This window comes from Lycorma delicatula, chromosome 3 (assembly GCF_047948215.1).
Source record: "Lycorma delicatula isolate Av1 chromosome 3, ASM4794821v1, whole genome shotgun sequence".
NCBI lineage: Eukaryota > Metazoa > Arthropoda > Insecta > Hemiptera > Fulgoridae > Lycorma > Lycorma delicatula.
The window spans coordinates 13,532,698-13,548,973 of NC_134457.1; the positions used below are offsets into that span (position 1 = coordinate 13,532,698).

The 16,276-nt window shown below is 31.7% G+C and overlaps 1 protein-coding gene across 1 annotated transcript in view; it reads left to right on the forward strand.

Annotated features, from left to right (window-relative positions):
- Positions 1-3,439, forward strand: part of LOC142321391 (ubiquitin-protein ligase E3C) — a 70,538-nt gene extending 67,099 nt beyond the window's left edge. Inside the window, exon 19 of the mRNA XM_075359433.1 lies at positions 2,817-3,439. The gene's annotated coding sequence lies outside the window, so the exon portion shown is untranslated. The remainder of the gene's footprint in view (positions 1-2,816) is intronic.
- The last annotated feature ends 12,837 nt before the right edge of the window (positions 3,440-16,276 follow it).

Sequence of the window (16,276 nt, forward strand, 5' to 3'; positions counted from 1 at the left end):
CTGCCACTCTACTCTTCGTCATGCACATTTGTGCAGCCATTTTTAAAGTCGACACCATTGTTTAGCCTTTCCTTTGCTCATTACTGTAGGTCATCACTAGGCACAACTCCCGATGAATTTTAGCAACTGAAGATCCTTATCACACAAATATCAAATCACAACAGCATGCACTCACAACTAGCAGGAGAAACGATCATCACAGATATTATGATCTGCATTCATCGGCAAGCAAACGACTACTGTATTAAAACAACTGCAGTGGCTTTGTAAATAGCTGATAGTTGGCCCTGCATGTGTGAAACTGTTCAGACCTGATAATATTTAAATATAAGCCGACAGCCCTTACTTTATGAATGTGCCTCTTATCTGTATTGGAACATCTTTCCAAACTGTCTACACTTTAATTCAATAATTTCCAAATAATGAAATTTTGGTACTTTTTTTGTAATTTTTTTATTAGTTAAATAAAAGTGTATTTTTCAAATTTTTTGTTGTTTTTACTTAAATGTTTTAGTTTCTTAATTTTGCAAATTATGACAAAATTCCTACATTTTTTTAAATTTTATTCTTCAGCCTCCCTCCCTTCTTTTACATAATATTGGGTGATTCAAAAAGTACTTAACAAATTTAAAAGCATATAAAAATTTGAGATAGATTTGGTTGAGGTCTCATTTCATAGAAAAAACACATCACAAATTTGTCATCCAACATTCACTTTGGTTTGATATTGCTTCCATTTGTAATGCAACGTACATCCCACCTGAAGTCAATTAATTTCATTCACCTCTTATAAATGATACCATTTACAGTTGTTTCCTGGAAGAAGAATGGGCCATACAGTCTTTACTTAGGGCACAAAAAATATTGACCTTAGAGCTATCACAAATGTGCTGCAAAGTTTCATGAGGATTTTCACTACCCCATATTTGGCAATTATGGGTATTTACCGTGCCACTGATATGAAACGTTGCATCATCACTAAAAATTACATTGTCTAAAAATGTATTGTTTGCAATTCTATCCATCACTTCCACACAAAGTGTAGCTGAGCAACTTTTTCGTTATCTGTAATGGTTGACCACAGTTAGTTTGTGTGGCTTCAAGTGCAATTGTTTACATAATATGTGCCAAACAGTTGTTTGTACAATGCCAATCTCATGTGATGCTCGTCGAGTTGATTTCTCTAGACTACATGCAAAGCTCTAAGTTGTTCCATAGCAACTTCAGGGATGCGTGGGCGTCCTGGTGATTTACCTGTCTCAACAAAGGTTTGGTGCCTTCACCAAACCAAACAGTAAATTGTATATCTACTAGGAAGCTCCCTACTGTACTCAGTGAAAATTATGTTCAACTGCAGTTGCTGATTGAAAATAGTGAAACCAAAACACACAGTGAGCATGTTCCACACCAGTAAATGCCATTTTTAACCACACTGGTGACTGAATTTGGTACTAATGAACTACATAAGTCAAAACTTGATGTGTTTTGCCATGAAATGAGACCTCAACCAAATCAGTAAGTCATCTAAATAAATTTTTACATGCTTTTTGAATCTGGTAATTAAAAGTAGTAACCACTCTATTCAGAGAATGCTTTCAGCATAAAATTTAGAAATTTCTATATTAAAATTTATACTTTAAGCAGTGAAGGTTTTAAAATAATTGAGTAAAGTCACTAATCAGTACCATTCAGAATAACTGCAACATTTAAGAGTCTCCTTTTATAATTTTCTTTCTTTAAGTAATTAAAGAAACATTAAAAATTTTTCTGCAAATTAAACATCACTAACCTGCAAAATCTGTTAGTAATTAATTATCCGACCAGTCTTAACGAAACATAATAACAAAAATTTGAACTTCAATTTAATAACATTCTAAAAGATGTGTTTGAATTAATAACATTCTGAAAGATGTGTGAAACACAAGTTGAGGCTGTTAAAAAATAAATAATGTGTATGATAATTTAGCCAGTGTTGTGTTCAAAATTAGAATTTTATATTTATTGAAGGTTAGACTTAATCGATTTTAGCAGTTCAGGACCAATCTTTTTTTATACTTTTGTATTATTGTTGTTTCTTTGGTGTGTGTACATGCATATATATGTATATAAGTGTAATAGATCTGCCCAGCTAAAGGTTTGTCGTTAGTTAACGATGACTAGAGTAATGGATTATATCCATTCCAAATAACAGTTTAATTCTACTTACAGGATTACCCTAATGAGTCATTTAAACATGAGTCATGTTTAAATGACTCATTTTAATGTAATGTCGTTAATGCATATTTTACCTACCATTTTTTGCTCACATTGCTTCAGTAATGTGAGCAACCTGGTTTTACCTTATAGACATTTCAACCTGTATCTTGAGTTTTTGTACAACTCCTGGATAGAGAATAAATACCACCAACAATCCCAATAGAGGCAGAATCAGTAACCCACTCACCAAAATAAAGAAGTGATGAACAAAATTACCAATGAATAAAGTAATAAGATTAGGTAGGATCATCTTAAAGGGAAAGAATGTCTCTGATCTAACTATTTTAATTTCACTTTGGACCATTCCAGTTATTACCCTCTGTGAAGTCCAGGTGTTTCAAAATCTTTTTTTTTTAAAGAGCACTTTACCTTTACCTTTTACTCAAGGTCCAGATTTTTTCATTATGTATGAGTATGTAGTGCTTAATATTTTTATAGAGGCTAGATAGATTTTTTCTTGACTGGCCCACACTATTAGTTTGAATACTTGCCTAATTACACTTTTATACTACTTTTTATTATAATTTTAACCAAGCTTTGTGTTTGTTTTTTTTTTCCAGTTAATGTTGACAAGCTACATAAAGTCTGTGACTGTGAATATTATAGATTAGATTAGGACATTATTTTTGAAAAGGAAGATTATAAAAAAAATCAATTACCATGTTCGCTTTATTTTCTACTTTTGTTCGTGTAATTATTTTTAATATTATTTTTGTTATATGTAATTATAACTACTGTTTGCATGTTACTGGTTTTTTCCTAAACAAATATTTATTTAATGTTATGTCAGCTTAAAAATTCTGGTTTCATTTTCAGAATACAAATAAGTTGGATCATCATGGTCACAATCTGGTGATAGTTATCTTCTTTTTAATAACTTTCACTTTGAAACCTAATGGCATTGTTGTGAATGTTATAAATGTTTCTATCAGTAATTTTGTGACTTGATGTAAAATCTTATCTTTTTTTTTTTTAATTTTTTGTTATTTTAAAATAAAATGATAATTTTGAATTCATTTATTTGTATACATCTATGTATAAGTAGTGTAATATAAATAATTAATTATTTAAGTTTCTTTGTATACAATTATTACATTATATAAAAATACTGGAAAAACATTGTAAATAATTAATGTTGTATAATAAAACAATATTAGTGTTTATTATCTATTAATAAAATGGGGTTATTGTAAATTTATTTTCATTTATAAGTAAAAATATTTTTTTTGCTATTTTTTTTTTTTTTTTACTACATCTGATTTGGTTTTTCTGATTTTATTTGAAATTCATATCAAGTGAAAAGTATATATTTTCACAGTAAGCTCAACATTTACATTTTTAGGATTATATTAAAATATATTTTACTGATCATAACTGTAGGAGCCCACTAATAATGCTTCTGTACTGTTTATGATATGTGTGACCCAAAGGACAGATTTATTTCTTATTCTTCAGATCACCTAATATTGGTTTACTATATTTGGTAGACCGAATAATCATTCCATCAGTAAAGTTTGAAATATTTTGTAAAAAAAGAGTGTAATGTATTCAAAATTCTTGGAAATCATTATCTTGACTTATATCATTTCATATTCTCTTCTTCTTCTTCTTGTTTGGTCTCATTGGACCATTCTAGTCATGAATTTTTCTTTGAAGAACGCACTGTTCTGCTCTACTGTTTCTTACATTCCGATCTTTGTTTTCAAATTTCATCTCTATGTATGTGTGATGTGGTGTTTATTGTAAATTTTTGTTATTTGGACAGCATGTTAATTTTGTCTTTGTTGTTTGCATCAGTGATATCCAGTCCAACTTCTAGAGCTTGCTTAATCTCTTTAACCCATTTTCCACTGACCTTTTTGTTAGAAACCTCGAAGCACTAATTTCTTTAAAATCGTGTTTTCTGGCATTCTAAGGATATGGAAAAAGTAGGATATTTCTTTCTTCTTCATTGTGCTGATAATTAGGAAGATTTTGTTGAAAACAATGTCCCAGATCCCATCGATTTGATATTTTTTGATGACATGCAATAAAAATATTTTATTCAATTTTAATTGAATTGAATCAATTCAATTTTTATCAGCTGGTCTGTTTTCTTTTCATTTTTTATTTGGAACACGATTTTATTTGGAACAGGCGTATGTTGCTACTGGAAGTATTATTTGGTAGTGGTGAATTTTGGTGTTTACAATAAACATTTTTTGTTGTTGTACATTTCCCAAGTTTTTTCATCTTGGTTGTTTTGTTTACCTAAGTGGTATTTTTGTTTAAATTGTGTGTTATGAGTTCCCTAGGTATTTAAATTGTGAAACTCATTTTATTTTTTTATTATTTATGGAAATTTTGTCTATGCTAATTGGTTTTATGACCATCATTTCTGTTTTTTCGAACAAACGTAAAACCCATTTTTTTGTGCTGTGTTTTGAGGACTGCTGATTTGATCATGGTCTTTCATGTCAAATGCTAGAAGGGCTAAATCATCCGCAAATCTGAGGCAGTTCAATCTAATTATGGAATTTTTGTTTTCTCTGGCAAGTTTGATTCTTGGGGGATTTTTTTGGAACCAAATTTTCATTATGCAATCCAGTACCTTGTTGAAAAGAAGTAGTGATATTCCATCGCCTTATCTAAATCCAGTTTTGGTAGTGAATGCTTCAGAAATTTCTTCTCTAAACTTCACTTTTGATGGATGCTGGTGAATATTCAATAGTTTTGACTAGTTTGGGGTGAAGACTGTATGAACTGAGAAATTTTTAGAAGAGTTGGTCTGTGGATACAATCATATGCTTTTTTGAAATCCATTTAAGTTATGAAAAGTTGTGTTATATATTTCAAAATTTTTCATGACAAGTTTTAGGCTCAGAATTTGGTCAGGACAACTTCTATAAGTTCCGAATCTGCCTTGAAATCCTATTTGTGGTTCCAGTGTCTCGTTGATTTTGTTGTAAACTATCTAAGAGTTATTCCCCTAATGTTTTGGGATCTTTTTCTGTAATCCACTTTTTGACTATGAGTAGTTCTTTGATTGCAGGTTCTCCAGCATTCTTCCAAATCGCTGTGAACACTTCATCCTCTTCACATGCTTTGTAATTTTTAACTTCTTTTATTGCTTGTGTTAATTCTGTGATGGTTGGAAGATTTATCAAATCTCAGGTTGTTAAATTAGTATGTGAAGAAGAGTTTCTGGAGGATCTTCACAATTTAAAAGTTTTTGCAATATTTTAGCATTCTCACAATTATTGAGCACTAATTTTACAGATTTGTCTTTCAGTATTAATGTTCAGGTTTTGTATTTTTGTAAATATCTGCCAAAAATCTTGCAGTAATCTCTGGATTGGTTTTATTTAAATTTTCCTTTATTTGTTCAAGTTTGTTCTTTTGGTATTTTATATAACTAACAATTTTCTGTGTTTAATTAAAGCAGCATTGGCTTTTGTGGATTTTTGTGTTTGATGGATTATCCAGACTTAATATCTGTCTTCAATAGTTCTGTAACATATTTCTCATTCTACGATTGATGTTTCTTCCTGAGTTTTATAGGGGCTAGTTCTTCCATTTGGATTTTAATTTATTAACTAATTCTTCTAGAGCGTAATATTAGAAATTTTTTCTTTGTTATTCCTGTAATATTAAGGGCAGTTGGGTTGAATTTTCTTTTGTTTTTATTATGGTGTTTCTTCTTTTTAGATGGTGTTAATTTTATTTTAATCTTGACATTGTAATGGTCTGAGCCAGAATCTGACTCTGGGAGCCGTCGTTAGAATGCTCCTCTGAGAACTTTTACATTCTATATTTCTCTATGTTGAGATTTGTCCATGAAAACGTTGTCTAATTGCCATTCATCTTTTTTGTAGTCTGGGGTGTTTCCACATTTTAAGTTTGTGAGATTTTCTTTTGAAAAATATGGATTTGGAGATATGATTTTTACAAATCTCATTTGTCCTCTGACCATTTCTATTTGTGTTTTTGTGTTTTCATATACTAACTTTACACCGTTCAAATATATAACCTGAAAAACAAGTGTCGTAAAACATATCAAATATTAGAAATAAAAACAAATTGTAATAATCTGATTGCTTGTGAACAACTGTTGACTAACAGCCCTAATAAGCAAGCCAGTCTAACTGGTAAAATGCTTCTGCTAAATGGGCAATCAGAGTGGTGTTTGATTTTACTGTATTATGCATGTTTCCTGTAACATTTAGTCACAACCTTTCATACGCTATCGTTATATACTTGTTTCATTATCTAAAATATCTACATTTGGTTTACAGTTAAATGAGATAACATTAAAGAGAATTGTTTTCCAACTTAACTGTTGCTGCTGTTTTTAGAATTACATTACATTTCAGTAGAGGAATCAGTGTTTTCCCAGTGCAGCAACCAGCACTAGGAAAGAAATTCTGCTCATTCTTGTCAAACACCCTGTTATGTTCAATAATCAACCCCCTGATTATATTTCTGTCATATTTATTCCAACTATTTTATTACAGAATAAACCTAATGCAAGTATCTCACAATCACTACACAGAAACTTACTGTCATTCAAAGCATTCTTCATAACAACTAAAGGTAATTCAGTTAGCTTATATAGTTCAGGTAAACAGACTGTGCATATGAGTGTTAAGGCGTCACAAGCATTGGCAATTCACAAGCATCTCCTGTAAATCCTGATGCATATAAAAAACTATGCGACAATAATATTCAGTAACCACATACGATTATATTTTACAAAAATTATACGTATATTTTAAATTTAAGTAAATTAAGACCTGTATGATCAATAAGTATTTCTTACCTTTCTTACCTTATTTGGCACATCTGATAACCCACGAGTATTTTATTCATTAAAATTGTTTATTGTAACAAAGTAGTATATGTAAGATTTGTGAAATTGTCAGTTGTCCACTAACAGTGGACAACTGACAATTTCACTAAACAAACTAATGTTTGTTTTAGATTATATTTCTGTGATAATAAAAAAATAATAAATTCAATTAAGTTTTCATCATCTGATTGTGAGAAATCCATAGTGCTGTCAGTATTAAGAGATAGAATGAGAGGCTCAATTTTTTTTCTTTATATTATCCAGTCCCCAATAATTTGGTTCAACAGTATCCATTGTATGTTATATACAGTTTCTCCATTCCTGCTGGCCCATTTTGTAGATGGTTTTTAAGCATAAATTTTTAACATCAGATATTTTAAAAGTAGTATTTTCTGATGCTACATAACTTTTGATTTGTCCCCAGATTAACTCAATTGGGTTGAGTTCACAATTATAGAGAGATAATTGAAGCACGATTTTACCACTAGATCTTGTTAACTCATCAATTTTATACCCATTAAAATTATTTTTAATACGTGAAACCCTTTGCAATAATTAATCCTTAAATTCATCCTCTTCAAAAAACACTCCTTTTTGAACTAAGCCACATTTTGATATCCTTATTTTTCCAAGACATGGCTGAATTTTTTTCACTTTTACATGAATGATGTTGTTGTCTAAGAATAACCAAATTATCTTCTAAAAGAGGTATCACACCACTAAACCATTTCTCAATGGTTTAATGATAGTTTCCTGTAGATTCCAGAGACCACTGACAAATCCGGTATCACTGCCGTTATGCATAATTATGAGACACCTACCTTTACCAGATAGAACCTTATTACTGTTTGATTAGCCACATAGAAAGAGACTTCTTTTGATGAATTCATAGCTTTATCGTTCCAAATGAAACTTTTCGTGTGGCCTTCGTTTACACAAGTTTCATCCATATAATATATTCTACAGCCTTCATGCTTCATTTTCTTTATTGAAATCAGGTTATGTTTTTGTCATATAATTATATCTCTGTCAAACCACTTTCCTGGCCCTTTTTTTTGTATTTAAAATTCATACTTTTTAACAATTTATAAAAGTTTGCAAATCTGGTAGATCATTATCACCATTTACAACTCGTAACGACTTGTCTATTGTAGGCCAGTTTGTTTCAAAAATAAATTTTTGTACTTTTTTACGATTCATGTTTTTATTGAAATTGTTAACTTTTTCTTAAGTTGACCTGCAGGATTTTTTGTTTTCTAAGGAAACCATAATTCATTAGTTGATTTATACTTGTGAATCATATTGTACACTGAAGCAGCACAACTTCCACTTATGTTAGCAATTTTATTTACAACATCCGAAATCATTGCCATCGGATTAGTCTGCAATTTACTTTTGTAAACATTTAAAATATTGTGTATTTCCACATGTCTTAAGTGTTTTTTGCAGCCTTTTTTTCAGAGGGTATATCAGTAGTAATCATGCAATATTATCACCTGAATTGGTATCAGACATTGTGTCAAAATAGTGATATAACTCACGTACAGACACAAATCTAGGGATACACTACACCAGCGATTCTCAACCTGGGAATCACAGCTCCCACAGGGGTCGCGATGATATGAAAGGGGATCGTAAAATTCGCTTACAACTTTACAGAAAAACAATATTTTAAATATAAGCAACAATGAAATCTTTGTATGAGAAAAAATCATTTATTATTAACATTTTACTTACATTTATAAGTACACGTGTAAAGAAAAGTTTATGAGATGGTTGCATTTGCCATTTAAAAATTTCTTCTTACGTGGATTTAGTCTATGTTATAGTTTTTCGTAGCTTCAAAAAACAACATCAAAAAGACATTGTCCTTGCGTGACCAGGTATCGACTTCCAAAACAATATATTCACTGTGATCTGTATCTATCACATTCATATCTCACAAAACATAACTGAGAAATGTTTACCTCATTTGTTGATTCATCAAATTGAATACTAAAAAATTCACTTGAACTCACTTGCTGACTTATCTGATCGCAAACATTGACACCCATGTCATCGATTCGCCTTGATACTTAGTCGTTAGAAAGCGGAATTTTTATCAATTCCAGCAGCCAATATGAGGTTTTTTTGTGGTGGATGTTGGGTAAAGTTAACAAAAATAAAAGAACACACAGCTCGTATTTGCCAAAAGAAATTTTAATTAGAAAGAAAATAACTGAACTTATGTTAAATCATAACCTTAAAAATTCAAAGAAATTATGAAATAAACATAAGTTAATTCTACATAAGAAATATCAACTGAAATCAGCATATCAGTAATAATAATATTAAATGAGAAAATATATGAATATACATTTTTTAAATACACAATTTAACAAAGCCTGAAAACAAGAGAACATAAAACTCCTTATTTTCAATTAGATACTTAAAACATAACATTAATAGAAAAGTGCAACTGGAAAACAGTTGCACTACTGACATATACTGTAATATGAAAATTAGCAATGATCAGATGTCATTAACTTAGAAAAATAAATTACAATAATTTCAGTATAAAAGAGTTAATTACAATATAATCACATTAAAATAAGTAATAATATATAAATAGAGTTCATTTTGGTAAATAAGCATTCTTGAAAATATAAAATTACAAAGTCCTAAAACATAACTGCACATCAGGAGTAATTTGCTTTAGGTTAATTTACGAGAAGTATTATGAATACAGTTCATGAGTAGAAAAGGATTAATCTTGGCGATTAACAAGTAACAAGATTAAATTATAGAGTTAATTACCATAACAACAAATTGTAATAATAAAGCACGTAAAATAGGTAAGCCACCTATCATGATTGCACTTAAGTGAATAAATGGTTTTTTAAACTAAACTTGAAAGGCATAAGGTATGATGAACTGAATGTTCCACAAATTTTAATGATAAAATAACTGTGTAACGTAATAAATAATGAAAATTGAACTTGCCTGTAGCACATAAATATTAGCAAGAGACGAACTCGTAAATGAAGGTAAATAAATACATACAGTAATTCCTGGGCGTAGTCTGCCGTGGTGTATCAGGAATACAGGGGTGAGATGTGGTGTAGAGGTAGACTAATACGTAGCATCTCAGATATGTAGCAACGAGTTCGGAGATTCTGCATTGATGAAAATGTAATCAGCAGCTAGAGAAGATTCGGTGTCTATAGAATTGGTAATTTTTGAATTGAAGGACTTTCAACATAGACGTAATATACAGAATTTGAAGATTAACATGACAAAGAAACGAGGCAAAACAAAACATAGAGATCGGTGAAATAACGAACCACTGACCGGTAGAACTAGAAATAATTTATATAATAATATATTTAAATAATACCACAGCGTATGAGAGTATGAATGCGATGAAAATATTTAAACAATTATTCAAGAAAGACAATTGCAAGCTGATCCATCCAAGGCTGGAAGGATCAGCATTGCAGAACCACACAACGTGAAAGTCAGGACTAGAATGCCAAAAATGATGGCGTGATGAGAAGTAGGGGGAAGCAAACCTAGGCAGTGGACCGGAGAGTGTGTGTGTAAAAAAGACAAGATGTGTGCATGTATTAGTATGGGAACGAGAAACAAAAAGGGTATGTGAAAGCAGCAATAAGTTTGCAAGAAATGAATACATGTGGTCATTAAAGATGACAGAAGCAGACAGTCTGGCCGGCGCCAAAAGTGTCGAACATGAAAACAAATAATCAAACAGATACAAATATGACAAGCCCAAATACGAAACAGTAATAAATTTACCAAGCCTGTAACAAACAAGACCCAACCCTAGCTTTGAATTCATTGGAATAAAACAACTTTACGCGATGGCGTAAACAGTGGGGTTTGAACATCTAAGTACTTTTAATACTATGATCATCCTTCAAGTGCACTTTTATCAGTTTGGCTTGATTTACAAATAGAAAGTTATTGATTTCTCAAAGTATGTAATTTTCTTTTCAAAAATTCCAAGGGTTTGCTTTTACGATGTAGATGTTTAGTTTCCAAGAGTTGAATTAATTTTGATGGCCCCTTGCTTTTATCGGAGAGGACTTGAAAGCAAACAATCCAGTGTGGCTCTCCATCTGATGAGGTAAAAGCATAATTTAAATAACTGTCATTGTACAATCTTATCTTTCTACCGGTCGATTCATTGAATGTAGATGGCTCACCAAAAATTTCATTTTTTCACAAATTTATCCATTTTGCATAGGAATTTAATTGGAAAAAACAGTTACTTTCTGATTGCACTTTAAAAAACCAAAACCTCAATTATTATTTTCAATGAAACTACACTTTTAAAAACTTAAATAACCGCACCAGTCACACCCTTTGCATTCGAAGCTAAGCTGACGTTCTGCAATCGCCTTTTTTATGTTGCTGTGATGACATGTTCAAACATATTATATTCACATGTTTAACCCTAGAATAGTACCTATACACAACAATAGTGAATGGTACCTATACGTCTTATAGACGTACAGCCCTGAAAAGTGCCAAAAAATGGTATAATAAATATTTTAAATTCTGTAAATGTCAATAAATGTTAAATCTTCTTCTATTTGCATACTTACTACATATCATAGAATGAAAAACTGCTCTTAGAATTAAAATATTAAACAAAACTGCAAGTAAGAAAACATCATTATAGAAAATAAATTTGAATTCGATTCCCAGGAATTTTTTCAAGCAGGTAAAAATGTTTAAATGAAAGGATGAGGTATATAAAAAACACTTTAATGAGATTTAAACAAAAATTGGTCATAAATTTATTATTTTTTACAAACTTGGCAAATGTTGAAACAATGTTCGCCACACACTGGCTTTCTGCAGTTGCAGCAGGTCATTTTACTCATTCTTTTCTTCTTATAAGAACAGTACGTACAATATTGCCTTTTTTCAGATTTTGATGCCGCTTGTATTTCAACAGGTGCATCCGTCACACCGAGACAATCTTTTATGATGCTTCGTAGGTTGTGAGGCATGTGTGACTGTTTCAGTCTCTCCATCATCCACGGAATTGACAGTTGATCGGCCAATTTCATGAGGAAGTGAAATCTTGACAAAGGCTTCTTGTCACCATTATTTTTCATAAAAAAATTGTGCAAATAAATAATGTAAGCATTATAGCTTGCTATATTTAGCAAAAAAAAAATACATCAAGAATAGTACCAACACGCCTGAGAGGCGTGGTAGGATTTGTTAGAAAAAATGCGCTGACCTTGATGTGAACACTTCTGAGGTTTGAAGTACACTAATCCTCCAATGGAGAGTCAGGTGTAGTATATCTAGAAGGCAGGGGTATTATTCTCCTCCAAAACAAAATGGCGGCTGTTCAACTACTGAACTACGTCTAATAGGCGTATACGTACCATTCTAGGGTTAAACATGATGCTCTCACAATGAATATTATTGCAGGTAGACCAAATTAAAAGTAGCACCTACACATCAAGTTGAAACCTGCAAATTGCTCATGTTTGTACACTTCATGCATGCATGTTCATACCCTTCACTATCAATGCAACTAAATAGTTTTAACTAGGTTTCATTGGGTTGGTGTTGGGGTCGTGGAACTAAAAAGGTTGAGAATCACTTCACTATGCTCATTTTCCAGTAAATGTGAAAAAAATTCATTACATTAACATTAGAATAAATAAATAACAGACTAAAAAATTCAACACAAGAACAAGAGTTATGAAAAGATCAAGGGGGTTTAATAGAACTGAGAAGATGTAAACATAATTAATTGTAGAGTGACTAATGTATGAGCAATGATTATAGTGTTGTATATAGATATGGCCGCTTTGTGAATCGGCACTGATACATGGGACGTGACCTAGCAGAATCATGACAAACTCACACAAACACAATGTTTGTTCATTCTTCATTCTATAAGCTAACTGAATATAGACGCAATGGATTATCCACTTGCATCTATAAAAAGAACAGAATTCAGATAATAATGCTGCCGTGGAAAGTCACACACTGTCTTGTCACTTGGCTAATGTTGCCGTTAGCAAAATCTTGCATTTTGATATTTTCTTATTTTGATTGGTCGGGAAGTTGTTCAGATTGGCCGATAAAATTTTTTAATTATAATTTTCAGTATCAATTGTAAAGATACAGTTTCATAGATTTTAAGTAATTCATACATATGATATTAAAAACTGATTTGTATTTTTTTTTTTTAAATCACTGAAGTAAATCTTACAATTTTTACATTAATATATTTTATTTTGTTCTTAAAAAATTTTTTTTAATGTTAATTAATGATGTTGTTTATATATTTCATTATTAATAAATTTATTGTACAAATATTTATATGCTTGTTTGGTTTATTAAAAAAATATGACTGCCCTGTTCAGCAAATTTGCATAGCCTATCATCCACATCCATCCTGCTTCCTTTGAATCATTCCAAGAATACAGAATGGTATTTAGATCAACTTATCCAGGAGATAATCCCTGAACATGTAAAGAGTGTGGCCTGGAAGTAGGAAGTCAACGGTACTTTCTGCGTTTCATTGAATTAAGTTTATCAGATTTCAAAGTGTCGTTCCACAGAAAATAATTCTCTGAATATAGACAACATTTCCTCCCATCTTTTCTGACTTAAGATTTATTAACTTGTTCAGCAGTGGCTGGTTTATAAATAGTGTTTATAGGGAACTTTAGAATAAGTGTTTATAAGAAAGTTAGAATAATGATAAGTTCAGAAACGCTTCATTAGCGAGTCTGGCTGATTTCACCCTGATTTCTGCACATTTAGTCAAATTAGGCCATCAGAATGTAATCTGTGGAACTCAATTTCAGAGGTAATTTAGTGGTTTTTTTATGAAATCTGACCTGAAAAATTATAAAAAGTAGGTCCTAGAACTATTTTTTTGTTGTTTTCAAGAACTGTGGGATAAATGACAAAACATTGGGATCAAAAATTGCTCTATTTTATTTTTGGCACAAAACTTTGTTAAATTGATAATGAACACATTATAGTGTTAAAAAAAGGTTAGAAAATGTGATTCTGATTAAAATGATATGAAAATCCAAAGAAACTAAATATAAGCGCAAGAATTTTTAAAATTATTAAAAACAAGCATGCCAAAATGACAGATTTTAACTAGGTATTAAACGAAATAAAATTTTCAATATTACAAAACAAAAGAATTAAACATTTTAGACAAATAACAAAAAATATTGTAGATTTAAAAACAAACAAACTGCTGAAAATTTACTCTGCTACACTGGATTTAGCACTCTGCCTGACAATGAATGTTTTTGTTAGCTTTCCGTATTTCATCAGGGTTGTTTTGCAATGTACTGCATTGAGAATTCTAATAACTATGTCTTCTATTACATTTTCTCTCATCCTGACCCTATAGGGGAAGACACCCGCCATGTGACGATTCTGGTCACCACTCCACCCTTTCCGTACTTACCCCTGAATGACTACTGGAGATCATCTTCAAAACCTCAGGCAAAAGTCATCGTCTTGTTCTTGCCTCAGTCAAGATGCCACAATGCAAATGCCATATGTGGCATTTCCATTGGTGCACTACTAATCATTTGATATTATCCATACAAAAAGAAGCCTATCAATAAGCCTTAAACAAGACCATACCGATTGAGCATATAAAACAAACTACACCCTAATGGGAAAGGTTGATCTCAACACAGAACACCAGCATAAATAAAATAAAATAAAAACATAGCAAAACATAAATAAGGAACAACAAAAACATTTATACTACAACAAGAACATAACAAAACAACAAATTGAAAATCCAAGCGGGACCCTACCCTACACACCTTCAGCAATCATTTCTTTTACAAGAAATCCCATATATTCTTCAATGATAGTCCAGTCGGTCTGGTTTTTCCAATTTTCACGGGAGATACTGCAAACATTCGTAGAAAATATTAAAGGCATCGTTCAGCACTGCACATGCGGACATAACCCGGAAATCAACCAGGCCGAATCGAGCCAATTGCCCCTAAAGAAATTGCCTCACATATTTGTTTTGGTGGTACCTAAGAGGCGCCAAGCAAACCAGCAACATCAGAACAGATCATGCGTATAATGCCCATTAACTGTCTCATCCTATCTTGCCTGCCATAAAGCGTAGCCCTGTTGCTCAATACCCCTAACTTTTTCTGAGGTCAACTCTCCTTTCTTAGCAACATATCAATGTTGCCTCTCTGAAGCAAATAGATCAATCGGCTTCACTCTGGCAATCACCATGACTAATTCACGTGAAATCGTACAGTAGCATCTCGTCACTGAACAGCAAGAGGCATTGGGCCCTCAATAATACATTCCGACAACTTCAAAATTTCATCCTATCTGCCCAAACAGGTGTTGCATATTGCATAATTGCCTCACACACGCCCTTATTGCCTTATACGCCCTTAAATTCAATTATATTACACAGCTTTAAGATAATAACATTTAGTTTGACGAAGATTTAAAAAAAAACTACCTTCTTGACCGAATAATTGACGTAGTAACAATATGTCGTGTTTTGAAAATATAAATTCGGTTTAAAAAATTAGCATGATATTAATTAATTTTATTGATTTTTTAAGGATACTGATGGTCTTAAAATTAAGACCCCCAATCAGGATTAACCACACGTTGAATACCAACAAAGGCACTACAGGCCTTCTTCTACTCTACTTCACTGGCCAACACTACTTATAACCTTGAGTATATTGTCAATCAATTGATGGTCAATCTCTCATTCACACGAAGATACAGAACCTTCTCAAAAACTTTACCAAGAACCACCAAGAGGCACTAACAGTAGGATTTTTGTCGCTGCCTTTAAATAATAATTTAACTAATTCTTTCTTCCAACAAACTGGGAAATACCCAGCAAATAATATGCTGAACACCCGTGTGACAGTCCTACCACAAACTCCAAAAGCGCAAACAAGTAGCTCCATTGTTATACCATCATAGCCAGGAGGCCCTTACTACTTCAAAGATTACAAATAACCTGTCGCATTTCAGCCTTGGTAATTTTCAAAGATAAAGCATCCCCGCGTAAATGAGCGACCTCACGTCGCACCATCTGCATTATCATCGGGCAGTAAAAAAAGTAGTTTTTGTAATATTTCAGTTTTATCAAAAATAATTCTATTCCAGGTTGAGAGCACGTAC